General features: G+C 44.0%; 1 protein-coding gene and 1 long non-coding RNA gene across 6 annotated transcripts in view; one reads left to right on the top strand and one right to left on the bottom strand.

Annotated features, from left to right (window-relative positions):
• The window catches only part of Fryl (FRY like transcription coactivator), a 237,975-nt gene that overhangs the window by 176,365 nt on the left and 43,161 nt on the right, over positions 1 to 18,449 (bottom strand). The window lies entirely within an intron of this gene.
• LOC134481842 (uncharacterized) lies at positions 5,012 to 15,064 on the top strand. The gene is made up of 2 exons (XR_010057700.1): positions 5,012 to 12,882; positions 14,712 to 15,064. It is a non-coding gene; the product is annotated as an uncharacterized LOC134481842 (long non-coding RNA).

Below are 18,449 nucleotides of genomic sequence, written 5' to 3'. Positions count from 1 at the left end.
ACCATGTGGTAGATTTAGGATCAATGTCAAAAGATGACTTGATTATTTACTGTTAGTGGAAAGTCTGCTTCGTGAAGGATTTCGAGTCCTAGGTAAAGACTGTTAAGAATACTGGCTGGGGAGATGGTTCAGCCAAGAAGAGCAAGTGTTGCTCTTACGGAAGAGCAGAGTTCAATCCCCAGCACCCACGTGGAGACTTACAACCATCCATAACTCCAATTCTTGTAGATCTATCTGATGCCTTCCTCAGACTTCCACAGACACCAGGCATATACATGTGAGGAAAACGTTCATACACATAAAATGACAGAATAAATCCTTAAAGCAATGTTGTAGAAAATACTAGCCTTCCTACACAATGTTACAAGAAAGGGTTCCCCCACCAGGTTAGAAAGAATACCAAATATCCAGCAGCCTAGAAGTGCATCTCATACTTCAGCAAAAAAGATAAAGTGCAGCGTTCATTCCAAGACATGATATCTGCCTATCATTAGCATTCAGGAGTCCTGCACGGTCTCATAAAATGATAGTGCTAAAAAGGGGGGGGGGGGGAGATGGGGGAGAGCTAGGGGAAGGGAAAAGATGAGGAGAGGGTGAGGAGAGGGTGGGGAGAAGGAGGGATGGGAAGAGGAAGGGAAGGGGAGGGGAAGGGGAAGGGATAGGGAAGGGGATATTGGGGAGGGGGAGGGATGGAGAGGAGGAAACATAGGGAGAGATAGGGGAGGGGGAGAGATGGGGCAGAGATGGGGAGGGGGGAGATAGGGGGGCTGTGGTCTTTGCTCCTCTTCCAAGGACCTGGGTTTCAGTTCCTAGCACTGGCTGCTGTAACTCCCACCCCAAGTGCTCTGTCGCCCTCTGCTAGCCTCCATGGGCACTGCACCCATGTGACAAACATGCAGACACACATATCTATAATTAAAAACAAAAGTAAATCTCTTTTCAAAGTTAGATAAGGACCCCCGCAGCCTTTGGGAGCAAGGAGGCAAGGGTGCTCACATCCATTAAAATCATCGTGGCTCACATCCATTACAATCATCACAGCTCTCCGTGTGTAGATTTAAACTTCTCCGGTGCTTTATCGCCTTCCACCCGCCCAGTTTCACCAGAGGGAAGAAGACAACTCAGATGGTTGGGTCTCTCTTACCACGTAGGTTCTAGAGGCCCAGCACAGGCTGTCGGGCTCACACTGTGTCTTTTCCCACTCAGCCATGTTGCTGGCCCCAAAGTTCTAACTTTAAAGACGGTGGAAATGAATTGTGCCTAATATAATCTCTATAATCTCAGATCATAGCACGAAACCTGCCAAAGATGTATAATGATCTGAGCTGCGTAACCAAGCAGTGCCACAGAAAGGAAAAAACACCCTCCACGTCCTCTGCTGACAGAGCACCGTGCTCAGCAGGTAAATCTGTCAATGTTCTGTTGATTTTGCATTTTTTTACCCAGAACAGCAGCGTTACGGTACTTGATCTAAGGAAGGCAATCAGCAGATTTTCCATTCACAATGTTAGGGAGTTCTCTAGAAATGCTTCATCACTGAACCAGATGAGAACACGCCAGTATGCCCATCTTCCTGAGCACTGACGAATGAATATGTAGTTTTAGTAAAACTTTCCTATCATAAGTCTATGTGGCATGAGATCAAAAATATATCAATAGAATATTCCCACCTATATTTAAACACCAGAAGACCGTGGGGGGTCAATGGAAGAAGTCCCAAGAAATCAATGCAGAAAGAATATGTCTCCAACTCAAAAATGTCCTTCTACCCCCACCTTCTAACACTCTGTTACTGTAACTGTACCCACATAAGCTGACAGAAAGCACACGCTTGATAAATGCTTGTAGACTAGAACCATCTGGGGGAAATGGAGTGTGTGAAGACACCAACCCCCTCGCCTAGGGGTTCTTCACCTTCCTAACACTGTGAGCCTTTACTGTGCCTCATGTGCTGACCCCCAACCATGAAATTATTTCCATTGTTACTTCATAACTGTAATTTGCTACTGTTACGGATTGCAATGTAAATATCTGATATGCAGAATATCTAACGTGTGACCTCTGTGAAACGGTTGGCCAACCCACAAAGGTTGAGAATCACTGCCCTAGATTCTATCACTAATATTCTAAAGGAGAGTTTACATCTTCTAAATTTAGCCCTGTTTTACTACCTATTTACTACCCAGGGAGCCAAGCCTGGGTTCCAGTACCCACATCTGTGAGCCCACAACTTCCCTTAACTATAGCTCCCGGGACCTCTGATCTCCTTGGGGCACTGCACTTACATGCACATAGCCCTGTAGATAACATATGAAAGGGTTGGGGATTTAGCTCAGTGGTAGAGCGCTTGCCTAGCGAGCGCAAGGCCCTGGGTTCGGTCCCCAGCTCCGAAAAAAAGAAAAAAAAAAAGTAAGATAACATATGAAAATACACATAAAAACACACAAGTGAAAATAATTAAAATACACAGTAACCTAACCTTAGGGAGTTGAGAATGTTTACCATAGAACCATCTATCATAAAGAGTCCCTCTTTCAGGGACTGGAGCATGGCTTTGTGGATAAGAGCACTTTCTGTAAAAGCAAGGGGATGTGAGAGTGGAGATAGATCGGTCCCAGACGCCCGCCTACCAGCCAGCCTAGCTGAAGTGACAAGCTTCAGTTCACAGAAAGACCTTGTCTCAAGAAATAGAGTCATAGAGGAAGGCGCCTGACATCCTCTGAGCATGTTCACGTACGGAAGCACTCATGTGCACACACCCAGCACACACATACTTATTTAACAACTCTGTACTCTTACTTTTGTCGGCTACCATATCCAGTAGCTTCCCAAACTATGCACACTGATTCTTAAGCACCCGCAAAGCTCACAAACTCCTAGACAGTCAGATTATACCATAGGAATCCTGTTTGGGATTCCCAGAATAACCTGAGCCTCATCTCGTCAGCCTCCCATGGAGCCTAACTTCCTGGTTTCATTAATCATTCTTCCAGCCTTCCTCCAGCACCTTAAGCTATGACCCAAACCTACAGTTCAGGTCTTCACAGAAGTTACGCAGGGAGATGCTAGGAGACACACTCGGGAGGAACACAGAACAGAGTCCTTATCACTTTTAAAAAGTCAGGGTTTTTTTTTTTTTTTAACTTTTAAATTTTTATTCATCCCGAGTGTGTATGCACACTCGATTGCAGACTATGGCACACACGTGGAGGTCAAAGGACAACTTGTGCGGTTTGGGTCTCTTCTTTCTCCACGTGGGCTGAGACAGCAGAGTGGGCGCCTCAGGCTTGGCAGCAGGTTTCCCAATGAGCAGCCAGCCCCAAACTACCAATGCTAGGCTCCTGTGTGTCACAGAAAGGGAACATGTGCTCCACTTGGGGGGTGGGGGGAGTCTTTTTATTTAAAAATATAGTAGCTGGACCATATTTAGGTCACTAAGACCCCTGGTTAATGTGTACATTTATTGAATCTATAGTTTTAAAACATTAAACCATGGAATTTCATTTCCCTAATTATGGCCCCTACGAGAGCAAACATCATTTGTACGCTGTCAGACAAGGGATCTGCAGTTTGAGCTTTTAATATGCATTTGAGTTCAGGTATGGTTGCGCATGCACACATGTGTGTGTGTGTGTGTGTGTGTGTGTGTGTGTGTGTGTGTGTGTGTGTGTGTGTGTGTGTGTGAGACATCCTTGGGACTGTTATCCTGTTATCCACCTCTTTCCATACAGTCACTCACTGGCCTAAAGCTCATCCATTCGGCCCCTGGATCTACTTGTCTCTGCCTCTCCAGCACTGGGGCCACCACGCCCAGCTTTTTCATACGGGTTCCAGGGAGTGAACCAAGGCCTTCACACTTGCAAGCTAAGCACTTCTATCGACTGAGCGATCTCCACGGCTCAGCGATAGAGAGCAAAGAGAGGGAGACAAGTAGGTAGCTCAAGGTCATGAAGCAAGCCGCGGCCACAGCTTAATAAATCTCCCTTCCTCTTTCTGTTTATTGCTCCCAACAAGCCGAGTGAAGTCTGACATCCATAAAAGAAACCAGAGAAGCACAAATGCCCACTGAAGATTTAGATGACCTACTTCTCCCACATTTATTGCGCTGAAACAACTCCTCCAAACTCAAAGAAGAATAGTATTTGTCACCTTCGGTCTCACCCCTTGAATCAAAGGGCTTTAAGATATCTATCATCCTTTATCTGGTAATGTCATTTCTCAGAGCAAATTCTAGAAGATGATCAGAAAGAATGCACATGCAAAGTTTGTTTTAAAGGATGTGCACAAAAAGAAACCCTCACTGGGCTCAGTGACACACACCTTTGATAATTCCAGCACTCAGGAGGCAGGGGCAGGCTGGTCTACATATCAAGGCCAGCCAGAGCTACATAATGAGACACTGTCACAAAAAAAAAAAAAAAAAAAAAAAAAAAAAATGAGCACTTTTATTAGTCTCCCAACCCTCACCAGGGATACTCTGTCTACAAGAGAGGGTGATTAATCCAGAGAACCACTACTGCTGGGCCAAGTGCAGAACACAAGAGACCAAGGAGTTTTCTCAGCTCTAAACAGGACATCACACACACACACACACACACACACACACACACACACACACACACACCCCAGGGATCATCACAGGAGAGAGGTCTAAAAAGACAGTGTGATACTGAGAGAGGAATTATCTGCAGGAGACCAGAGTCTGTACACAGGAACTTACAGTGACTGTAGGCACAAGACCAAGTCAGCCCACATCCCAGCATGGACAGGAGAAGGGAATGGAAGCTCTCCCCAGCTGAGGGCTGCTGAGGGAGGAGACCCGTTTTCTTCAGGGATGCGGACCCTGAGAGGTTCCTCATACTCCAGTATATGGTCCTACACCCAGGAATACTAAGTGGACTCAGTAGATTCAAAACACATGAAGTTGGGAAGGAAAAAAACGAGGAGTGAAGTAGGGGGGAAACTGAAGGTGGGGGAAAGGGGAAGGGTGAGAACTTCACAAACAATAAAAAGAAGGACATGTCATTTGCAAGAAAATGGATAAAGCTGGGGATGATCATACCAAGCAAAAGAAGCCATTCTCAGACAAATAGCGAACGTTTCCGCTCACTTTCGGGTCCCAGGTTTTGTGTGGACGCATAAATTATACATGTACAGACGGCATGAAAGTAGAAACAAAACTGTCCAAGGGATAAAGAGAACCAACAGCAGGGAACCGGAGGAGAGAGGGATAGAGGAAAACATGCTAAAAGTACATTACATACTTGAAAATTACCTTAAGAATCCAGTATCAAAATTAAGGTATTCAATTTACTATTATTCTTAGGGAGAATGAAATATTACAGTGGCCAAAGAACAAAACAGTGGAAGGGAAATATTGATATATTCACAAGATGAAATATATCATTTTAAAAAAAGCCAAATACAGTCTTGACTAACTTTGCAATCAATGTGTGTAATGTAAGTACCAAGGAAAAAATATTTACAGTACCTTACCAGTTATTGAGGATAAAATTACATTTAAAAGCAATGACTAGGGGCTGGAGAGACGGCTCAGCAGTTATGAGCACTGACTGCTCTTCCAGAGGTCCTGAGTTCAATTCCCAGCAACCACATGGTGGCTCACAACCATCTGTAATGGGGTCTGATGCCTGCTTCTAGCGTGTAGGTGTACATGCAAATAAGGCACTTGTATACCTAAAATAAATAAATCTTTTAAAAAAAAAAAAAAAAGCAATGACTACACCCCGATGGAGTGACTCCATCTTTATGATTAACTACACTCCTTAACTCACCCATAAATAAAAGTGATAAATTCTCTCAGGGCCACGTGAGAATTAAAAATGAAAAGCACTGACACAGTGCTTGATATGTGGTCAGCAATCTGCATTTGCTTAACATATCACAGATGCTATAAACAGCAAAGTCTGCAATGATTTCCCAATGAAGAGATGAAAGTCAAAATTCTAAGACCTAAAAGGCTGTGTGAAAAGGAGGTGCTGCTCTTGTAGAGGACTGGGGTTTGGTTCCTAGCACTCACAAGGCAGCTTACAACCTCCAGCTCCAGGGACCTGATGCCCTCTCCCAGTCTCTTGGGAACTGCATGCACATACATGAAGGCAAAGCACTGATACATTTGAAAAATGAGGAATTATTTTTTTAAAAATGTTAATGGTTCTTATTTTATGGAGGGAGAGAGCAAGAGATGGACAGAGGGAGAGGGGGAGAGAGTGAGAGGGAGGGAGGGAGGGAGGGAGGGAGGGAGGGAGGGAGGGAGAGACAGAGAGACAGAGAGACAGAGAGACAGAGAGACAGAGAGACAGAGAGACAGAGAGACAGAGAGACAGAGAGAGAGAGAGAGAATGAGTTCTCGAGACAACACACGGGGTACCCACCGAGGTCAGTAGAGGAGGGTGCTGGAGCCCTTGAAACTGGAGTTACAGAAGGCTGTGAACCGCCATGTGAGTACCGGAATCAAACCCAAGTCCTCTGAAGGAAATGAGTGGTCTGAAGCTGGGCTATTTCTCCAGCTTCAGGTTAGATTTAGAAGTTAAACATCTTTACATTTCTATTACGGATTCATAGTAATAGAAACTTTGCTTGGGCTTTTTACTCATTAAACGTTTTACACAGAACATTTCCCTCCAATTTCTAGTGGTTACTGAACAATATAATCTTCACTTGCTCCGCTCTCTGCCGCTAAGCTTTAAGCTCCATCTTCATGGCTACATGTAGTACGGCAGTGTCTTGACTGGCAGGGTGTGTGCATGGTTTTCCTCCTCAAGAATGCATCTTCAAACAGAGCTTCCATTTCAAATGGGATGGGATGTAATGGGCTCTGCTCCCAGACTGACCTGTCTGGGATGCAAGCAAACACTGACTGCTCAAAAATGCCCATTCCCCCATTGTACCTCATGCGTTAAAAGCCCTTTTTTGGTGTTTTATCAGAATGTGTGTCGTGTTTTTGGTACAAGGACTTGTTGAGAATTTCTTGGTTCCATTTATTCCATTTCAAAGATCTCATTCTTTCCCAGCAAGACAGCTTCATGATAAAGGCTTTTGCGCCAAACCTGAGAACTTGAGTTAACTCCCTGAACCCATGTTGTAGATGGCAAGAATGTCCAAACAATGTCCTTGGATCTCCGAGTGCAGGGGCACACACGCAAAGAGACGATATGATACAAATTAATATCTCTCTTTTCCTTTAGAGCACTACAGTAGCCCTCCCACATACACTTAAATTTTAGTGTTTCTCAGTTTCTATAAATTCTCCCCAAAAGATTAAGATTCTAGCTTATCAGCAAAAAAACGGGAGTCCTTGTCTGTTAGGAACCCACACTAAAATATTTATGGATGGAGTGTTATGACAGAGGACATACATCAAAATAACCAAGGGCTACAAGAAACACCAGGGCAGCATCCACGGACTGAACGAAAACTTAGGCTAAGCGTAAGTGGGCTCACGTAGGCCCATTCTCCTCTCTCCTCCATCTAGATGAGGGGGAGGGGGTTGTTATTTAACTCCATTGTTTTGTTTCTTAATCTTAGAACGTTAATAGAGAAAGTTAATAAAGAAATATGATGATTTAAATAACATCTATAAAAACACGCCCACCAAGATCTTCGAAGGCAGATGATTCGATGATTATAAAAAGAACAAAACCAAAACGACTGAAGGAAGGCAAAGGCGGAACTGAAGCAAACAAGTACAGCGTTTAGAATCTCCACTGGACTTGTCAGTAGCTCCCACAGATAAGAACACACTCCAAGGCCTTTTTCCAAACCATGCCTTCGGCATGCCGTGCTGGCTCGCCAAAACAGCCTCAGTATTTATATCGTGCATTTCAAGAGCACAATCACGCCTCTGTGTGTGCCCACAGGAACATTTGATAAGTCACTTTATTATGCAGCAATATTAAATAATCCAAATTCTCTTGGTGCCTAAATCACATCTTGGTACCAAGTTAGGCACATCGCAAGCACTTGCAGAGTCGGTTTGCAGTAGAGTTTCGTGTGTATCCAGAGGCAGATGAACTAGAACAGCATTTAAAGGGGGGTGGGGGAGCCCACATCCTTTACCAAGGTATACTATGAGGAAGTGTCGCCTGACTTATGAATAGAAAGCACTTGACCTTGGAGTAGGTGACAATGGTGAGGACTGAGGACAAGGGGAACAAGGGAGTGCAAAGGTACAAACCCTTCTCAAGACCTTCACCACAATTTTAACATACATCAAAAGCTTGTTCAAGTATGTTTTCTTTAACGGCCAAGTATACACATGTGCAGGAGGAGGTATTTGGAGCGCTCTGGCTCTGAATTATTCAGGTGGGGGAATGATATCTCCATCATTATCTGCTAAAATAATTCCCTAAAATTGGATAGCCGTGGGAGAGGAGTGTGGTTTGCTAAATCTCCTCCCATTTACTGAGCCTTGGACAGGTATGGTGGGTGGGATTCAAGGAGTGAGAGTCTAGACACTCTCTTGAAAGGATGATCTCTGAAGTGTTTTCCTGACAAAAAACCCTGCGGTTCAGAGAACAGGTTGGGGCTTGAGCTCCCTAAAGGGCGCACGCACGAGTTCACCTCCCACAGACACCAGAAAAGTGGCTTCCCTATAAATAGTAAAAACACGAAAGACACATGTGTTAAATTCAACTGACAGTATGCAAACTATTATAACTGTCAAGGTCCCATTGGTGAAATATAAGATACCCAAGAACTACTGGATATAGATCAATCTCACTGTGCATTATTTGAAACCTCATAAACAGGCTCTAAATTGTGTGTGTCTGTGTGTGTGTGTGTGTGTGTGTGTGTGTGTGTATACATATATAGAGAGAGATAGATTTAACTGTTAATATATGTGTGTTCATATGTATCAATATGAATGTGATAAACATTAAAAAAAAACCACAAAGAGTCCATAAAAAACAAAGCAAAACAAAACAAACAAACAAAACAACTCTAACATTATTCTAAAGTTCACTCAATTACTAGCTTTCAGTTTTGATGATCCTATTTTTTTCTTGTCTTTTAATGAAATTCACTGTTCATGATTTTAAAAAAATAAGCATAAACATAGGCCCAATACTAAAGAAACCAAACAGTAAGTTTCACAATCCGGTTGTGACCTGTGTGGGTCCCCAGTCAAACAGCTCTCAGCTGCACAGACCCCTCTACATTGTGCCTTAAAAACAATAGCTTGTTCAAAAACAAACAAACAGAACTTTTCAAAGGTATCTGAGGTGCTCCTGTATACACTAACTTCCAATAGTTCCTTATTGTCTAATTTGCATAGAGACAGGGATGACTACTTAAGAGTTCTTGATTTTTTTAATCCATAATCACATTTGATAAGAACAATAAGGTGACTCCTTGTAGTTTTGTGAGTCTATAAAAATATGAACACAACATTTTCACATAATCTCCTGAAAATTACAGCACAAATTTACTTTTCTATAACCTTTCTGTGACCTTGGCATTTTAAATTAAATTGCTTGGAAAATATCTAGAATTTTACCCAAAAATGTGACTTCTGGTCTTCATCTGAAGATGTTCTACAACTTCCAAGACTTTATGAGAGCAATTTTAAAGCCCAGATCCAATTCAGTCTCCCTCTCTTAACATGAATTGCTGCTAAGTCCAAGCAGGCTTTTAAAAGCTTCAGGAGAAAGAAGCCCTTCAAGAAATGGCTGCTTGCCGGGTGCACACCTTTGATCCCAGCAGCAGACAGAAGCAGGTGCATCTCTGTGAGTAGGAGGCCAGTTTGGTCTACATAGTGAGTTCTAGGTCAGCCAGGGCTATGGGGAGAGAGAAGGGAAATGAGCGATTAGGGAAGGAGGGAAGGAGGGAGGGAGGGGGAGGAAGGAGGAAGGAAGAAGAAGGGAGACTAGTCTCAAAAAACAAAGACAAAAGAAAAGAAGAAATAAAATGTTTACATTGGCAAAAAGAAAGAAAAGAAAGAAAGAAAGAAAGAAAGAAAGGAAGAAAGAAAGAAAGAAAGAAGAAAATAGGAATACTAAGATGTCCTGTAGATGCTGGGTGTGAGGATGGGATGGAGGTGGGGCTGGGGAAGTTGGGGTGGGGGTGGGGATTAGATATCAAGGATTGTTAAGGGAAAATGTGTCTTTGCACCTGGGAATACAGCTCAGTACTCGCCAGAATTCACCAAGTTCCTAGCGTGATTTGATCCCCAGGACCAAATAAACTGGGCATGTTGGTGCCCACGTACAAACCAGTATTTGAGAGGTGGAGACAGGAGGCTTAGGAATTCAAGGTCATCCATGGCCATGTCAAGGTCAAACAGGCTGCTTGAGAATCCATCTTTTTTTTTTTTTTAGGGACATCTCTAAACTGCCTATTGCTGTGACACTTCCACAGCCAGGAGCAGTGTGGCCGTCCAACAGAGCTCCTAGAACCTACAATGAATACCACTTAGCCACAGGAGCCACCTTCCAGGGGTCCACAGACATATGCATGTGTTTCAGGTGGTCTGGCAGAGTTCCGCATACATCTGAGACAGTCAGTCATGTACAAAAGAGATAGGCTTGGTTTGAGTGAAGGAGGAGACAGCCTTCTCCACTCAAAGACTAACAGGGGAGACAACTCCAGACGCTTCTTGCTTCTATGTGGAGAGCTGAGGTTGAGACTAATTCTTTAATTTCTTGATGATTTCACATATGCATTAATTAATTTCGACCATATTCACCTCCCAGTCCTTCCCCTTAACTCCTCCAGATCCACCTCCCACTCCAAGAGGCTGATTCTTTAAAGGCCTTTTAAGTTACATCGTCAAGCTCAAAAAACAGTACCACCTCACTGTTAAGTCTCCCCAGCACAACTCCCAGTGTGCCGGGACCTAGAGCCAGACGCTCTCGTGTACTCAAGTTACATAACAGCTCTTGGCTCTGCCCTCCGAAGTGGCTGTGAGCTACTGCCCCCTCCCCACGTTTATGAAAGAAAGTATTGTGCTGGGCACAGATTAATGGTTCCTCACTAGGAATTTGTAAAAGATAATCAGTAATGTATTCAGATCAACATCCTCTACACAGAAAACAACGAATTTCAAAGTTGCGAACGAAGCATTCCAAGTTGGTTTGGTCACGACAGATGACCATATAGAACAAACACTCCCCAAAACCGTCTTCTCCTCTTACAGAGCATAACCCGTAACTGGGAGAGCCCTCCCGCCCCTGAGTGGAAGTCTGCAACGCCCTCCAACCCCACCCACAGACAGGCTCAGCTCTTCACGGTGGTTAACTTTGGTCTAAGAAAACTACAAATTTAGAAGGGGAGAATTCAGAGTTGCTTCGCTGCACCCCAAGAAATAACACCCTAGAAACTCAAGCTAATTAAGAACCCAACAACAACAACAAAAGCAGCACCTGTTGCCGACAGCCACGAGGAGAGACTGGCTGCAGTTGGTTCTCCGCATGCATTCTAATCCAGCTAACCACAGCGTGTGCATGTGCTCGTCTTTACCGACACTGGACTGAACGACCTGGAAATACCAAACATCTGGCTCTCTGCTGTACGAACTTACATTGGATTCCGGGATTCTAATACATTCTCATGTGATCAGAACTCTCAAAACCAAAGAAACTAAAAGAAACCATCAGAGATTATTTTATATGTCATAGACTAGACCCCATCCTTTATTTTTGTTGAGGTCTGATTACTCAAGTCCGGTGACCAATGTCGTAAAGGGAAGCAACAGCATCATTTCAGCCATGATTCTTAAATATGACCTCCAGGCTACAGTGCACACTTCCTGAAGAAGGGCACTAATGGCTTCAATACTGTGACTGTCTGCATGTCAGCTGTGTCCACCTTGGAGGGCAGGTCTGGCAAGCACAGGAAGGTTCAACTGTCACCTCTGTGGCTTACATGAAAATCCCTCCACCGAATCATCGTTTTCCCTGCGTGTCCGTGGGCCCCTCTGCCTTACTCCACGCTCTGCTGAGAGAATACTGAATACTGAATAAACACCTTGTGCCTCTGGCCCAGCTTCACTACTGGGCTTACGTTGCTCTGCTCAATGGGGACTTTAACACCCCTGAAACCTCAGGAAGACAAAATTAATTAACTGGAAGAGGTATTAGAGCAATGTGAGCAGAAAAAGCTACGTTGTGGAGCTCCTGGAAACGGAGCACCAGGAACAGAAGCAAACCTAGTCTAAAAGAAAGAGTGCGAAGCAGACAGGAGAGGACAGAGGTGTGAACAAGCTGAAACCTAGAAAGATTTTTTTTTAATGAAAAATAAAAGTCCTTTTACAAGCAGCACTAATACTGTCTCTTCACAAAAGAAAACATGGTGATTGACCCTGAAATACAAACAAAAGCCAGCGTGCGCACCGGGTAAACTAGCCTTATCAACATGCGAAGGATCCCTCTTAATCTAGAAATTGGTGAGGAGGATGAACCCTCCAGATGATGTCTGAGAGGAAGCCACAGGTAAACGTAAATACACTCCCTGTCTGTGACCTTACTGGTCATTCTCTGCCACACGAGAACGGAGTTCTTAGAGTTCTGACTTCGCACCACTTCAAGTGCCATGGAAACACACGTTTGTCAAAGCTCTGTGGCGAGACAGGCGTTATTACTGTGCTGAAGTGTAAAGAGGCTCCAAAGGACAAGTAAAGCTTTTCTGTGGAGGGAGGTCACTTCTGGAAGGTTCTACTCAAGGTGCCTGCAGCAGTACACCTGAGGCTTGCCTCTCCCTCCTAATCTCACACAACACACCAAAATCCTCTCCAGTCCCAACAGTTCTGAAATGAAAAATATAGTTCTTCCCGCTCCAAATACACCCATGAGTACCTCCAACACAGCAGAGACTGCGGTGAAATCTTAGAGATGGCGTTGGCAACAAAGGAAAACAGGATGTGTAAGTCAAACGTAAATCAACCTGTCGGGACAGGATCGTAAGTGGATTAGGGGGAATAGTTAGGAGTGATCCTCTAGGCAACGAAGGGCAGGGGGTGGACAGATGTGTTTGATGGAAAATAAGGCTGAGGAGAAGCTAAGGGAGGAAGGAAAACATTATGGGTGCTTGGCTAAGGAGGAAGCATCAGGAACCTAAGATACATCATGCCTCATTCCTAGGCAAGACATCACTATTCCTCAGTGAAGTTATTGAGAAAGGAAGTTTTAGAGAACAGGTTTCTGTGGTTATGTTTTTGGTTTGTTATTTAGTCTGGCTGGGCCCTCAGCACAGGTGATAGTGGCCCTGGTAGGTCCCTTCCTCTCCTTCCCTAATCCCTCTGGAAACATGCGGACACTAGGAGCTATGAGCCACTCTTGATTTTAAATCCAGTCAGGTTGATATGAAGATGAACTCTACCACACCAGGATGATCTTGCACTGCGCTCTACCGGCCCAGCCTTGGTGTGTGTTGGGGTGGTGTTGGGGGGTGATTACAAAGCAAATGAGATGACTCCTTCCAGCTAGCTAGGCTCTGTGCTCATCTGCTTAGGCCTAACTCTAAGTCCCTAATCTCAGCTTAAATGTCAGTTTACCAAACTGTAACCCGTAACTTCTCCAGTCTAATAATGCCCCGACCCTTGAATTCTCTCTCTCTCTGCACATTAGCCACACATTAGAGCTGTGTTTGATATAGACTCCAGCAGGAGACCACTGCCTGAGGACTGGGATAGTGACGGGCTGCCTAGTGCCAAGCCGCAGGGATTCAAACTCTGGCGGGCACTCCAGCGATACTCACTGCATTCATCTTACAAAAACCCACAGAGGGCCTTCCATTTCTCAACTAGGATGGCAGCCATGCCATTAACTGATACAGGGGAGGCCAGAATACTGGTTCTGTGGATAAAGCCCCGACCTGGGGAATGTTTGAAGAAATGGTTGGAGTCTGGGTTATACAAGGCGAACTATCGAACCTCAAAAGGTTCGTTTACCACTAATGGGGAAAGGATAAGAAAAGAGTGAAGCAGGCAGGAAGCAGATTAGAGAATATCTCTGCTGTCAGGAAGGAACCCTCGGGTTCATATTCCTAATAACAAAGGAGCTTACAAAACAAAACTAAAACCACCAGAAACTCAAAGTGAAGGAGGGCTAAGGGAAGGCACAGGTAAGAAGCAGAAATACAAATGCATCTTGACTATCAAAAACAACCTCATCCAAACAGAGGGTGGAAATTAACATAGCAAAACCCCCAAGGGTTTGAAAACCTATTTTATGACATGGTTGGGTATATACAAACAGACACTGCTCTGATGAGAACACTAATTCTCAGGGAAGATCTGGCAATATCTAATAAACTGCAAGTTCACTTAGCCTCTGACCTTGCAAGTCCACATCTAAGCATCTGCCCGAAGTTGTGGCACAGGGAAATGAAAAATGTCATGTGTGTATTCGATGCAGTATAATTTATATTAGCAAAAGATTAGGAACAACCCAAATGCTAGTACATTCAATGAGGTGCTATATGGATGTAGAAAAGATACATGAGGGGTTGGGGATTTAGCTCAGTGGTAGAGCGCTTGCCTAGGAAGCGCAAGGCCCTGGGTTCGGTCCCCAGCTCTGAAAAAAAGAACCAAAAAAAAAAAAAGAAAAGATACATGAAAATGAGCAAGGAGTGATCTTCTGAATAGATCAAAGAAAGCAAGGTATGTATCACACTACAATTTATACTGAAGAGAGATAAGAACATAGCCTGTTTATATGTATGTGTGTGCATGCACTCAAACACATTTGTAGTCTGCCAACAGGGGCCAGAAGAGGGTCTTGGATACCTTGGAGCTGAAGTCACAGGCTGTGGCCAACTGGCACAGGAGCTGTGAGCTGAACTGCGGTCCCCTAAAAGAGCAGCAAGTACATCTAACTGCCAAGCCGTCTCTCCAGTCCCACCTACTTATACTTAAACAAATCAACTGAAATCTTCAAACGGTTTCTTATACGAGGAAAACAATAGGACGTAACTCCTTTCAACGTATCTTCTTTTGTGGGTATGTCTTGGGACCCATGAGACTATTACAGATAACTGTAAAATAATATGTCTTATAAGTTATTATGTTTCAAAATAAAATAAGTATAACCAGTTATTGCCTTAACTACAGAGAGAATGATTATTATGGCGTGTCTGTCCTGGTATTCCCAACCTTACACAATCCCTCTTCTATAGCATGGAGTGGACTTGGAGACGTTACTGTGAAAACACCATGGGCTAGAATGCAGTGTTCACAGAAAAGCACCCCAACAGCAGCAAAACAGACGACAACTCAGCCCCTGCAGCAGGGTTGTTTTAATGTGATACCTGAACACAATGCACCTGTTCAGTCTTTTTAAAGAATGTTCTGATCCACACCTCAACATAAATGACCTTGATAGCATTGTGCTGAGGGGAAGAAGCCAGGGGAAAAGCTGATATGACTCCACTTACGAAGTATGCAGGCTCTACACAGAGAGTAACGCCGTAACGCTATGGTTGTGTGGAGCGGGTATGGATGAGGATAGAGTTACACTGACTGAATGGATACAATGAATCCATTCTGTTCAATCAGCTCAACTGTGGACCATGAAAAGGGTCTGCCAGTGTAGGGGGCAATGACTGAGCTGTGACAGCGAGAATGTGCTGCATGCCACTGAACTGTATGTTCACTTAAACACCATCAAGGTGGGTAACTACTGTGCTGCCTGCAGTGGAAGAGCCCCTGCCTGGCATGTGCGGCCCTGGGTTTAATCTCCGGCATTGAAGAAAGAGAAATGAACTTCTGACCAAGAGCCAGAAAGGATCTGAATCCTGCCAAAGATTCCAAGAGGGGCTGGAACACAGTGCAGAAGGCTCTGTGACCACCCCCCAACCCCAACCAGCCGAAATGACTGTGGCCCCAGAAAATATCACCATGGCAGTTTTATGAGAGGCTCTGGCTAGAAGCACTCAGCAAAGCTGAACTCAGAGAAGCAAACTGACACCAACTGTCAAATGATGGTATTTACGGTGGAAGGCTGGGCCGCCTGGGGAGAACTGGTCACAGAGCAATAGATAACTGACTGATGTATGCAGTTCTTTTGCCATTCTTAGGGCCATGTGCCCTGTGTCCAAAAACAATTTACTAATTCCACTCCAGGGTACATAGGAGAGAAAATAAATAAAGCACACAGGTCTACCAAAAGCAAGCAGAAGAATTAATTCAGGGCAACTTAATTCCATCGACTGGAAAATGGATAAGCAAGCAGTGGTATTTCACACAATGAAATAGTGTACAGGAATGAAAGGACTATCATTTCACACAACATGGAGGAGTCCCACAGACACCACACAAGGGGAGGATATCACAGACAATTGCATTATTTGTTTGTTTGTTTGTTTGTTTCAATGGGATTTTATTTGTTTGATTGGTTGACTAGTTTAGGGAGATGGTTGGTTGGATGGTTAGTTGGTTGGCTGGCTGGTTGGTTGGTTTAGAGATGGTTGGTTGGGTGGTTAGTTGGTTGGTTGGTTGGTTGGTTGGCTGGTTGGTTGGTTGGTTGGTCGGTCGGTTGGTTGGTTCGTTGGTTGGTTGGTTGGCTGGTTGGTTGGTTAGTTGGTTGGTTGGTCGGTTGGTTGGTTGGTTGGTTGGTTTAGAGAGATGGTTGGTTGGTTGGTTGGTTGGTTGGTTGGTTGGTTGGTTTTGAGACAGTGTGTAGCCTAGACTGGCTGTCCAGGAACTCACAATATATCAGCCTGGCCTTCAACTCACAAAGATGCAGCTGTCTGTGCTTCTTGAGTACTAGGACTAAAGGCCCACACCACAGCACCCAGCTAGTTTGCCTGGTTGCCTAGTCTTGCTACATAGGCCTGGCTTCTCCTGCCTCAGCTTCTTAAATATAATGATAACGAGTCATAATGTCCAGAGTCACAGATACATTGTTAAGAAAACAAAAAGCCAGAGACTCTATTACTGCTGAGATTGTTGTATAAAAATAATTATTTAACATTCTAGTTATATTATTCCTGGTGCCATTAAGAACCAGATTTGCAGATGAAGGAAATTAGTATACAATGGAAACTAAGTTGGGAATCTTAAGCTAGACAGGAAGTATCAGTACACTTGAACCCAGAACCTGCACTGTATTCTTAACAGCCTGGGAGAGCCTGCTGACACCAGGAACGGGGAGGAAATGTCAATCTAGGTAGCAGAGAAAGTATTGAACAAGCTATTCCAACTGAGTGACAAGTACATCTAGTACACTATAAAGGACTACAATGGTAAATATCACTCTTTTATAAACCACTGTGTAGTTCAAGAGTCCCCAAAACAAGGGATCAAACCAATTTTGTAAATAAAGTTTTATTAGAACACAACCTTGGTCGTTCGTTTACACTGACTAGTTGCTTTACCTTTACCTTAGCAACTGTCTAAGCCACAAGAGAGGAAAGGTGAAAGTCTTCAAACACAAACTAACATTACAGGAAAAAACAAAACAAAACTTTCCAACCCTTACTTTGGGGGGAGAGCTGGGGAGGGGATTTAGGAGGGGAGACACTTGGTGTAATCCCTAGACAGACACTTGGTGACAGACACAGACCTGACTAAAGTAATCAGACCTTAATATGATTAAGTATCAAGACCCAAGCTCTGTCCCAGTTATCAGAAGACACAAAGGACAGGTGACAGTATCTTATCTGCTCTGTTGCCAGGAACCTCCACCTCTAAAGAGGACCCAGCTACTTACTGTTTTTCGGAAAAAAAGGGGAGGGAGACAGGGCTCAAGGGGAAGAACTTTATAGATCATTCAAGTGTGATGGGGAGGAGGGGCTTGCTATTTTTAAAACAGCCAGAGAACTTATCAGACTTAATCGTGACACTGTACCTTGAGCATTAGAATCTTCTATACTAAAATACAGAGACTTAAAGATTCATACTGAAAAATGCAAACATGTGGGATTTTGCTTCAAAATCACACAGGCAGGAGAGGAGAGTTATTGAGGAGAAATAAGTTGCCTATGACCCAATAATTACCTCTTCTGGAGGATTAACACAAAGGATGTCTACCAGTCTACTCTGCATATAATTTCTCACTAGTGGTGATTTCAAAATAGCAAAAGACAAAGAAATAAAAATTCTTCGGACATAAGGAAAAAAAAAACAAAAAACTCCTGATCTAAAAGGAAGAGCTTGATTTTGATACCACAGGAAGGAAACAGTCCTGAGTCCCAAGCCAAGATGAGGTGGAAGACAGAAGTGGGGGAGTGAGGGAGGTACAGAACTCGGGATTCAATCTGAGGGCACTAAGGCTAGTGGATGGCTTTCAGCTGCTCCTAGTCTTCAGAAGACACCTGTATTTTTTTAAGGGTTCTAGGGCTGGAACCACTGATCTAAGATATACTGACCCTGAAAAACACCTAAGGGGAAAATAATGGATACCAGGCAAGCCCAGGAAATCCAAGCACCACAAATACAGTGGAGAACGGTAGAACGAGGGACAGAAAGAAAAACTGGGCCAAATAAGGAG

The sequence above is a fragment of the Rattus norvegicus genome, chromosome 14 (assembly GCF_036323735.1).
Source record: "Rattus norvegicus strain BN/NHsdMcwi chromosome 14, GRCr8, whole genome shotgun sequence".
Taxonomy (NCBI): Eukaryota; Metazoa; Chordata; class Mammalia; order Rodentia; family Muridae; genus Rattus; species Rattus norvegicus.
Note: the sequence above shows the minus strand (reverse complement) of the source record. Positions and strands in the feature narration are given on the sequence as shown.